Source organism: Podarcis tiliguerta (assembly GCF_965153285.1).
Source record: "Podarcis tiliguerta genome assembly, chromosome: 5".
Classification (NCBI taxonomy): Eukaryota; Metazoa; Chordata; class Lepidosauria; order Squamata; family Lacertidae; genus Podarcis; species Podarcis tiliguerta.
The window spans coordinates 71,405,764-71,417,675 of NC_139538.1; the positions used below are offsets into that span (position 1 = coordinate 71,405,764).

General features: G+C 44.0%; 1 long non-coding RNA gene across 1 annotated transcript; it reads left to right on the forward strand.

Moving 5' to 3' along the window:
* The first annotated feature begins 757 nt into the window (after positions 1–757).
* Positions 758–5,446, forward strand: LOC310679136. Its single transcript, XR_014512128.1, has 3 exons — positions 758–1,616; positions 2,231–2,516; positions 4,629–5,446. It is a non-coding gene; the product is annotated as an uncharacterized lncRNA (long non-coding RNA).
* The last annotated feature ends 6,466 nt before the right edge of the window (positions 5,447–11,912 follow it).

Consider the following 11,912-nt stretch of genomic DNA (forward strand, 5'->3'; position numbering starts at 1 on the left):
AAGCATTTCACTGAGTGTGGGGGAAATCAGATGCATTAAGTGTAACTTGGCTCAGATTTTTTATTCAAGCTTTTCTTTCCCTTCTCTCCCTTCCAGCTCCCTTCCAGAGGTTTTAATTCGTATGCAGATTTCTGCCTTGCGCAAAGGAGTTGCTTCTCCTCACTGAAGGTATTCGGACATCAAGGGTGGGGCAGTGAGTGGGAAGGAGCAAAACTCCCCCCTCCCAGGAGGGGGCTTTCAACCTTTGTGGAAAATAATGATGTATGAGACAGGGATTCTTTTGGAACCCGAAGAGTACATGACAGATAGAATAATATGGGGGCCAAACACTGTCATCCCAATTGAGACGGATGGTCTCATCTCATCTCACGGTGATTGTGAGCGGCCCAAGCTGAGATGAGCTTTCTTACGAAGGACATCATTTGGTGGCAGGTAATGTCTGCCGAACACGCGGTCCCTCAGTGGTAGCTTTCCATCCAAAGGGCGAGATCTTGACAGAAGCCAAGGCAGCCTTTGTGCAGGCCTTCATAGTGGGGTCCCAAAATGCTTTTGGGGCATTATGATGCATGCTTGCCAGGAATGGCAAACCTTATACTAGGGTTGAGGGAACCCTCAGTGGCACAGCACACCATCAGCTTTATAAACCAACTTCAGTTTTCCCAGGCCTTCATTCATTCAAGTCCTGCCCCGCTTCCTTTTCTCTGTTTTTTAGTATTATGAGAAAAGGCTGTTCATTTGTATGTGGGAAGATGAAACGCTGGAATCAAGGAGAGGTGATCACAATGGGAATGAGCTGGGCCTTCTTCATTCCAGTTTTAATGTCCGCAAACTTCAGACCCTGGTTCCCTTTGCTCCTTCCCCTCCCTGCCTTGCTGAACAGTGGCATGAAGATGGAGTCCTTTAAGTGGGACTGTTTGGAGGAAGAGCCTATGACCGTGAGAGCTTCCAGGGCCAGGGATAAGAAAACTCTGCTTCTGAGAACAGGAAAAACAAACCAGCTGCATTAACTCCTTCTTTGGGGTCGTATATTTTAATCATAACAACCAAAGGTCTAAACTTCCTTTCTGAAAATGAGGAAATGACACAAGGCTTTGAATTGTAGAGTTTCGACTGCAACACACTGAATGAACAGTGTTGAAACGGCCCCACAGTACTTTCATTGTGCCATATCTCTGTATCCAAAGCTTTGGGAACTGTTTGTTATAAAGAAAGGGCAACATCAATCATTCACTGTTGAACAGGCGGCCTGATGGGCAAGAGGGGGAACTAGCACAAATTTATGGTGCAATCCTATGCACATCTAACTCTGAAGCCTTGCTCCCAGGTAAAGTGCCTTCAGCAACCTGCAGCCTTTGCCCATTCTTAAAACGAGATATTAAAACGCTAACTTCCCAACTCTGCAATTCTAAATCTGTGTCTCTCTTCTTCATTGGCTGGTCCACACATGCAGTTTATCACTCGGGAATGAAACACCCAGTGTTATCTTTCAGGTTAGATGAGGGATGATTGATCACGCACCACAAAATGTTCTTAGCATCTCAGGTGCAGAGGGCGTTGGTTCACGCATTCAGCTGTGCCATCTTCGAGTCAGGAAAAATCAGGTCCTGTGCTTGAATGTGAGAATCTACTCTGCGTGGTTCTTGTTTACATCATAGAATCATAGAACTGTAAAGTTGGAAGGGGCCACAGGGGTCATCTATATGATGTTTTTCATATTGTTTTTATTTATTTATTTTTCCAAAATTGTCCACACTTGTACAAAACTGACAATTAACAGAAATAGGCTGGTCTGTCCACATGACACTATTTTTGCTGTGATGTGCATTCAATTGTGCATCTGCATTCTGCCGCAATTATTTCCCACTTCCAAGTAAATACCTTTTTTTTTAAAAAAAATGACTATAATTAGATCAAAGCGGTTAATTTGTTTTGTATTATCTGTCTCTGTCTCCCTCTGAGAATTGCTCTTTTAAATACTTCTGTGAAATATTTCCTCCTTCTTGGAAAATCAAAACTCTTTCCCTTCTCCACATGTGTCATACTGAGAAACATTAGGAAAAATGGTCACGGGCAGCAATGATAGTACCTTACAGATAGTGAGCATAATTAAAATTAGATGAAAGCTATTAACATCAACGTCCTGTCCTGGTTTATATGTTTTTTATGTTTTGTATTTGTGTGAAACCATTTCTTAGCTTTTTTTTAAAAAAAATAGCACTGTCTCTATGAGTTTCAGATCAAATATATCTTTGCAAAGCTTTCCGTTTCTGGATGTGAAACTAGACAGATCTGGGACTGAACTTCTGAAGATTCTGTGAATCAAGAACCTAGAAACAAGGCAGCAATCTGAAGTCCTTGGGGTTTTTAAAACCACACGCCACCCCAGAAACCCCAACCTTCCTTAGGACATTTGAAAACATGATAACAGTTATGCTGGAAGAAACCAATGGCCCATCCAGTCCATTTCAGACATCCATTGCACATGTATAGATGACGGCTCAGGGCAGGGATTGCAGGTGAAGGGAAACAAATCAGGTAATGGGCACTGGGTGAAAACACTCCTACCCTTTCTCTGGTGTGTGCAGTAAATGTAAAACTGTGGCTTGAACTGCAGCAGGGGGAAGTGACTTTAGTGTGTTTTAAACCACTGGCATGTATATCTCCTTGGTCCACAACAAACTGCCTTGTGGAAGTGGCCGTGCCATCTGCCGCAAATGGAAGACACACTTCCTTCTGCACAGGACCAGGCTGACCATCTTATAAAACTTTGCTGGGATCATAAGAACGTTAGTCATGGTGTGTAGAAAGCCATGTGCATATTCAAATGTTGGTGTTTCAGTTCATAGTGTGATTGATCATATAAGCATGACATGGGAGGATGTGGTTGATGGGCATTTAGCCAAATGGAGCCCTACATTGGACAATGTATTTTTTTTAGAGTGACAAACTCCATAAGGAATATATACACTGGGGGACGGGGGACATTGGTGGCAAACCAAAACATTATGGGATGCAGATGGCGCTGTGGTCTGAACCACTGAGCCTCTTGGGCTTGCTGATCAGAAGGCCAGCGGTTCGAATCCCTGTAACGGAGTGAGCTCCCATTGCTTTATCCCAGCTTCTGCCAACCTAGCAGTTCGAAAGCACGCCAGTGCAAGTAGATAAATAGGCACTGCTGTGGTGGGAAGGTAAACAGCGTTTCCGTGCACTTTGGTTTCTGTCACGGTGTTCCATTGTGCCAGAAGCGGTTTAGTCATGCTGGCCTCATGACCCGGAAAGCTGTCTGTGGACAAACACTGGCTCCCCTGGCCTGAAAGCAAGATGGGTCAAAGGCCTGGAAACGATGCCTTATGAGGAATGGCTAAGGGAGCTGGGCATATTTAGCCTGGAGAAGAGGAGGTTAAGGGGTGATATGATAGCCATGTTCAAATATATAAAAGGATGTCACATAGAGGAGGGAGAAAGGTTGTTTTCTGCTGCTCCAGAGAAGCGGACACGGAGCAATGGATCCAAACTACAAGAAAGAAGATTCCACCTAAACATTAGGAAGAACTTCCTGACAGTAAGAGCTGTTTGACAGTGGAATTTGCTGCCAAGGAGTGTGGTGGAGTCTCCTTCTTTGGAGGTCTTTAAGCAGAGGCTTGACAGCCATATGTGCTCTGATGGTGTTTCCTGCTTGGCAGGGGGTTGGACTCGATGGCCCTTGTGGTCTCTTCCAACTCTATGATTCTATGATTCTATGGGTGCTGCAACCCCATAGTCGCCTTTGACTGGACTTAACTGTCCAAGGGATCTTTACTTTTACCTTTTTTACAGCCCAGGTACAAAAAATAATTCTGGCAGTTCTGGGGAGTCTGGTCTCCCCACTTTGCAAAAGGCTGCCAATTTTAAAAGTGAATTAATTTAGTGCCAAGCATTTACATAAAGAACAAAGCTGCTCTACAAACCTGGTTATACCTGGAGAGTCATCAGAAAGTATAACCTTGCCCACACTTCTCCCTGCACTGAGTAAAATGGGAAGCTGTTGGCCTCTCTGAGTTTAAATACTACGCATATGGTTGTCAAACAAACAAAAGACACCCCTTAGATCAGGTGTGGTGAAGCTTTGGCCCTTCAGGTGTTACTGAACTATAACTCCCATTACTCCTCTCCATTGGCCAATTTTGCTAGTGGGGGTTGGGAGTTGTAGTTCAGCAGCATCGCAGATGAATACTTGAATGTTTTAATGTTATTTACAGTCAAAACAAAGGTCAGTAATAGCAAAACAATTCCCTTACATTAATCTTCCTTGGCCATTCTTCAATCTGCCCCCCCCCCAACTATGGACAGCATAGACATTCTTCCAGGGCCAGGGCTTTTTTTCTAAATGAAGCTAATCAGATATATTTTAACTCTTTATTCAATGGAAAAGTCACACATTGCTAGAAGCAATCATGCATTAAATAGCTAACAGAGCAATTCCAGACATGTCTCCTCAGCAGTAAATCCCATTGGATTAAATGGAGTTTATTCCCAGGTTATAGGGTTGCTATCTTGTAAGTGTGCATAGGATTGAAGCCGAAACAGCCACTCTCACATCTGCCTAGTATTTTCTGAGCCCTGTCTAAGCACACTATTTGTTTTTCCAGACCACACTTTGCATTTTCCCAGACCACAAACCACATGGATCATAGGCCTGCCTTTCCGTGTCAGGCAGGAGCCACGCCAGGAAAACGTCCACCCCACCCCTGCAATCTGTGTGACTCTAAAAGGTTTGGGAAGTCAACCTCCCAGATTTTAAGTCTCCGGACAAGCTGACATCTCCTCGAAGCAAGGACATTCAAGGACTCCTTGAAGCCAGTCTATCAGTGGCTGGGACTGATGCCACGGCCACTCGGGTAAACCAAACAGTTTGCCTTTTGTAACAGGGGTTTTCTCCGACGAGGCAGCATTGGGGAAGAAAGCACAAATATTTGGTTTCACAATTCAAGCATTGTTTCAGATCACAGAAGTTCGCTGTACATTGTGAGCCAATGGCACGCAAACTATGAGAAATCTAGGCATCTATTTTTAAATATGCAGAAGGTCCCCGGGTCATTCTCTCCTGCTTCTGTTGCTAGCTTCCTACAAAAGGCCTAAGCAAACAAGGGGGTTAGCCTTAGGACAAGCTGTGTATTAAATAGGACTGTTTGCACCTTCATTCTCTGAACATATCTGGCTATGTTTCTCAAGCCCTCTGGCTTGTAGTTTAACTTGGATCACTTTCATCTGTCCACTACTTATATTTTAAGGGAGCAGCACCCTCTTCTGGCAAACTGAAAGAATAACTACCAGGCAGCCCTGATCTGAATTTGTGAATTACGCAAAATGTTCTTGGCATCAAATTCCACCCTATAATTCAGTGCATGTCTAGGCAGAAAGTTCCTGTGTTGGTTCAATGTGTCCATACCAAGTCAGGAGCTTTGGGAGGAAGGATGAATAAAACATTGCTTTAATTAACAAATTAATTAAGAGGATCTTTTCCAAGGATCTCAAGGTGGTTTATGTAGAAGAAATAGCAAATAGACAAGACACAAAAGGAAAAGGGGAGGGGGAGGGAAGAGGAAAGCAAGCAAACTCAGCCACCAGTTCTCCAAGTTCACAAAGTTCTAATATGAAGCTTGAATGAACGTTTCAGGGACAGGAGGAACAAAATGGCACTCCACCTGGCACTGGTGGAGTGATCCTACAGTCCACTTCTCCCTCTGCTGTAGCCTGATGGAATGGCTGCTGTGAGATGTCAGTGGATGGACAGAGAAGACAACTCAACACACTGTTCTCTCAGCAAAACATGGTCTTTTCTTTCCCTTTGCTACTGCACAGGTACAGACCACATTCCACCATGCAGAACAGCAACCTTTGCACCCAAGTGCCCCACCCCTCATGTTAAGCCCCTCTTAGTGAAATGTAGAAAAACAGCTCAACAACTTTCAGGTTTTCTTTACAAAAAGCTGAACAATTTTGGGGGGTTCCTAAAAAGGGGGGGGGGGCGTCCCAGTTTTTACTTTTTGAAATATGGCAACCCTATGAAATGAGCCTTCTCAAATTTACATGAGTAACACCAAGTGAGCATCCCATGGGAAATGTTCCTCCTCTTCCTTCCTTTGAAGTGCCTGAGCATCTGCTTAATGGAGTCCTCCGCTGCTTACAGATTAGTCCCAGGTGCCCCTCAGGAAGCATCACTTACTTGAGCCATGAGGACATCTTAGCATCGCAGCAGAGGCTCTCATCACCTGGCAGAAGTTTTAAACTCAGCAAGTGTCGGGGAACTGGGGAGGGGGAGAATGCAGCGAGTGGCACCCAAAAAAGATAGAAATAAGTAAACTGGCATCCCTCACACCAGTCGTTGGCAACATCTTCTGACACTCGCACAGGTGGAACCATCTCACTGGAGAGTGCCTGAGCAAGTGCATTTTTCTCTTTTGGACAAACCACCACCAGGAAGGCTTTAAATCAGGGGTCAGCAACCTTTTTCAGCTGTGGGCCGGTCCACCGTCCCTCAGACCATGTGGTGGGCCAGACTATATTTGGGGGGGGGGGGAATAAATGAATTCTTATGCCCCACAAATAACCCAGAGATGCATTTTAAATAAAAGGACACATTCTACTCATGTAAAAACACGCTGATTCCCAGACCGTACACGGGCCGGATTGAGGAGGCAAATTGGCCACATCCGGCCCCTGGGCCTTAGTTTGCCTACCCCTGCTTTAAATGATATTCTTTGGACTACAACTCCTACCATCACCATTGGCTCATGCTGTCTAGGGCTGATGGGAGCTAGTCCAGCAACTCCCGACATATATTAAATTAGATTTATTATGTATATAAAAACCACCCAGCCTTGATTTATCAAGGTTAAGGCCTCTGTACAATCCTATATACATGTACTCAGAAGGAATTCCACTAAATTCTATGGGAATTATCCCCAGCAAGCTGTGTGCAGGACTGAAGTCTAAATTCCCACAAGGTGATATATTTTACTGATTGGTGTGCTTTGACTGGGAATTCCCACAAGAAAGCGATGGATGAAATGGGACATGCACACAGGCATGCAAACTTACATTGCTTTTTTATATTTTAGCACAGGGGGCTAACCATCCCAATGAGCCCAACTTGGCTTCCATGCATGTTTCATGTTTGGCTAATCGTCTGCCATGTGCCTACCATTACCTCCTGTGACTTCCGGTCCTTGGGAGGATTCTTGCAGATTGTGCCGATCTGCCTCCATTGGACGTCTACAGGAACGCTGTGTCCTTAGCTGGAACTCCATAAAATAATATACAGTTGAGACACTATCTTCTAGAAGCAATCTTTCTTTAGGTTGTTGTTAAATGTCTAGATTCTTATCGATTTATTATTATTATTGTTGTTGTTGTTGTTGTTTAATAAGCTTCCCAGAGCTGTTTGAGAAGTTCTAGACAATAAATATAAGCAAAATGAAAATAATGCCCCAGATTTGTTACATTTTCAAGCGGAATTGAGTTTTCCTTAGATAAAGAAACATTGTCACCAGCATTTTGGGTGGGCTTTTAAAACTGAATGGAGAGGTTTGCTTGCACCAGACCTCGGCACAGTATACCTGAAGGAGAGCATCTCCACCACCATCATTCAGCCTGGACACTGAGGTCCAGCACCGAGGGCCTTCTGGCGGTTCCCTCACTGTGAGAAGCCAAGTTACAGGGAACCAGGCAGAGGGTCTTCTCGGTAGTGGTGCCCTCCCTGTGGAACACCCTCCCACCAGATGTCAAGGAAATAAACAGCTATCCGACTTTTAGAAGACATCTGAAGGCAGCCCTGTTTAGGGAAGTTGTTAATGTTTGATCTTTTATTGTGTTTTTAATGTTCTGTTGGGAGCTACCCAGAGTGGCTGGGGAAACCCGTGTTTCAATGACTCCCCTGGCCCTGGAATAATGGAAGAAGCTGCTGCACAAGTATTTCATGTGTTCTTCTGGATTGCAGGGTGTGAGCTGAAATCGAAAGGTGGGTTCCAAAGGAAGGTTTATCTTAGTGGAAAGGGCAGGTGGGGATTCCAGAACATACTGAAACCAGCCAGATGTATGCTGGTTTGAGACGTGGCCCAAAATTCAAAAAGCTATGGATCAGGGCATGTGTTCTGACAAAAGCAAACTCCTATGGCCTCAAGTGGGAGATTTGGATGCTCAAGCAATGCAGGGCCAGGTCCAAAACCTGATGAAAGGAGCACTCAGAGTTCGGAGGACAAAAAGCCCTCTGCTAGGACTGAAGGGTGTGGGAGGGGGAGGTCGCTAAACAGGAACAGTTCTGTGAGTTAAAAAACATATTCTTCTTTTTTCTTTTTTTAAAAAGAGCAAATAGTGTTCCTCCTACACAGCTGGAAAAGAGCTTACAGGGAGGAAAACGGCTTTGCTGTGTAGTTGACTAGGTCAGATTGTCGGATGACCAGGGGTTGCAGAGGTTCAGCTGCAAGGTGGATAGGGTACATTGCATCGCTCAGACATGGGAGCACTTCCGCATAAAGCTCTGTACATGATACAGGAAAGATTGTGCAAATATCGCCGGCATTTGGGGCACAGTCTATTGGGAATTAACACATGGAACAGGGTCAAGTGGTAAAGTTTTCTCTGGCCTGTCTTGCTTTAGAAAGGTCTTTTTGGCTGCTTTCCCATGCAGGGCTGTTTTTAAATGGGAAGTTCAAAATGTCCCCTCCATCCCTACCAGACAGGTAGCGTAGCTGGGGACCAGGGGAAAACCAATCTTGCAGTCTCTGGTACCACCTCTCCCATTGTTTAAAGTCAACCCAAAACGATAAATTGCTGAAGTGAGGCTTTGTTTTGGATCCAGACTGAAGCAAAAAGGCAGCCCAAGGCCCTGAACTGAAGTAACCCACTATCCAAAGTGTCAAAACAGGTTCCAAATATATTTTTCCACCTGTGTACATGCCTAGTAGTTCATAACAATTATACCGCTTGCAAGAGTTATTAATTTAACTTTAGCCATTTCCAGCAAAGTTTCATAAACACACTGCGATCTTCATTTCAAGCCCAATGTGAAGTGATACGAAAAAAGCCTGAGGTGCTATCACTTGAGGTGATATCAAGCAACAAGAGACTTATTTGCTGTGGCATCTGTGAGAAGGAGGAGGAGGAGAAGAAGAAGAAGAAGAGGAGGAGGAGAAGTTTGGATTTGATATCCTGCTTTTTCACTACCCTAAGGAGTCTCAAAGCGGTTAACAATCTCCTTTCCCTTCCTCCCCCACAACAAACACTCTGTGAGGTGAGTGAGACTGAGAGACTTCAGAGAAGTGTGACTAGCCCAAGGTCACCCAGCAGCTGCATGTGGAGGAGCGGAGACATGAACCCGGTTCACCAGATTACAAGACTACCGCTCTTAACCACCAAAACACACAGAACCAATTGACGTCTACAAACTGTTGTTCTATACTGCAGTCTTCAAGTGCGGAATATTCCTTTGTGAGACAGGCACCTCTACTTCACCTCAACATCTATAACCCATGAGTGGGAATCTGTGGCCCTCCAGATCTTGTTGGACTACAACTCCTATCATCCTGGGGCTCATGGGATTTGGAGTCCAACAATGTCTGTTGAGTTAGAGGCTCCCATCCCTGCAGAGCCAGTCTTAATATACTGTGATTATCATTATAAAGTAGATGGAAGCTATACAATACTGTGCTTCTGTTCTAATATGTGTAAATGCTTCACAAGCTTTTGTGTTTTGAATTTGTTGTTGATGTTTCAGTGCCGAATGTCATCATTCAGATTATATTGTGGTAATTGACATCATTGAGGAAAATGCTTCAAATTCCCTTGTAATCTCACCAAAATGGTCTGCTTGCTTATCTGTACATTCTGGAAGCATTACTGGCCAAGTCATAAGAATTCCTTACTCTGCCCATTAACAAGCAGATATTAAGAGGTTTTTCCCCCAGAAGGGGACCACTATATAGAATAACTATTTTTATCCAATTTCATTTTGTCTATTTGCAAGTCAAAATGCTCCTCACCTGCATTATATCCTTAAAATATTGAGCTTTAATCCTTGTTCTTTTACGTTTCCACAGTTCTATATGACTTTAGAGTTAATTTGGCCTTAATTATTCTTTTGAAGCCGCCAAAAGCAAATGTAAATGTGAAAGGCTTTGCAGAGACTCTTCTTTCGTAGATTAGTCTGGGTAGTACATTCTGTATTCTCACAGAAGTAACTGTAATTTTATGCCACTCTCTACTAATTTGGATTTTCAATTATTTAAACCCCCTGGAGCAAAACTTTTAAGTTCCATAATAAGAGTAACTGCATTACCCAATATTATTTCCATTTTCTCTTTCCATCTTTTGCTCAAATTTATATTCTTCAACCCAGTTAGTGACCATAACAAGGGATGTTTTAAAAGTGTATGCTACAAATTTTTTTTCTGGTGAAGAATACTGAGATTGTCCAATTGCTTTTCAAGTCTGAGTCAGGGGGTAGTTAGCCTCATTATGATTCTTACACGAAGCAAATCTTGTTGCACAAAGCAGAACATGAATAAACAGTTATTAAGCCTTGTATGCTATTAGGTCTATTGTGCTTAAAGATAAAGCCTGGCGGATGTTTAGTTTTCCCCAAATCCTATTCCGTTAACATTTTTTCCCACATTTCTTTGTCCTGAGAAATAATACTCTGGGATTTCTTTTCTGACTTTAAGTCTTCTCAGCAGTGCTTTTTTTCTGGGGGGACACAGGGGTACACATAACCCTAAACATTTTGTGAATCTAAGTTTGGCCTCATTGAGGGGCAGTATTTCAATATGAGTAGGAAAATGAGAGTACCCCTAAACACTTTTTAAAGAAAAAAACGACTTCTCCTCAGTAAAGGTAAAGGTAAAGGGACCCCTTACCATTAGGTCCAGTCGTGACCAACTCTGGGGTTGCGGTGCTCATCTCGCTTTATTGGCTGAGGGAGCCGGCGTACAGCTTCTGGGTCATGTAGTCAGCATGACTAAGCTGCTTCTGGTGAACCAGAGCAGCACACAGAAATGCTGTTTACCTTCCCGCCGGAGCGGTACCTATTTATCTACTTGCACTTTGACATGCTTTTGAACTGCTAGGTTGTCAGGAGCAGGGACCAAGCAATGGGAGCTCACCCCGTTGCAGGGATTCCAACCGCCGACCTTCTGATCGGCAAGCCCTAGGCTCTGTGGTTTAACCCACACCGCCACCCGCGTACCTAATTGCTCCTCAGTACTTTTAATTATTTGTCTGTTTCCCTCCTCCCTCCACTGAGAAATTGGAATAATGTTTAAACTGAACCTACATTCCAGAGTCCCGTCTATAGACTTCCTCCTAGTGGATGAACCTGCCCATATATTATCATCAAAGGCTCTGCTGCTCAATACATGGCCACCATCTTGAGAAGTTACGGGTGGGCATGAGAGACAAAGGCCATTCAGTTGTGGCACCTAAAGCGGGAGAAAGCCCTCTTGAGACAGAGCAGCCTATCCTCGTTGCTCATGGGTCTTTGGTGGAGCAGCAGCAAAGGCCTAGTGGTACCAGCAGGTGCTTAGCCATGCGTGTAGACTAATTCTGCACATAGCTGTTTCCTTGTGGTTTGGTATTTGAGGTAGATTTTTTGGTCTATAATTATTGCTTCAGGGCTGCTTTCGTTGTTTTATGGTTAGCCACTTTGAAGGTTTTTGGAGGAAATGGTGGAATTAAGATGTTTTAATGAGGGAATGCATTTACACACACAAAATGAGTAACTAGTCTTTCAGAGGCTCATGTTGAATAGAGGGTACAGAATTGCTGGCCAGGTCCCTTCCCACTGACCTCAAGGTGGGCTGCCAATAATCCCGCAGCCACCATTTCCCCTCCACACTTCCACATTCCACAGATGGGGGAGGGTAATGAAGTGAGATGTG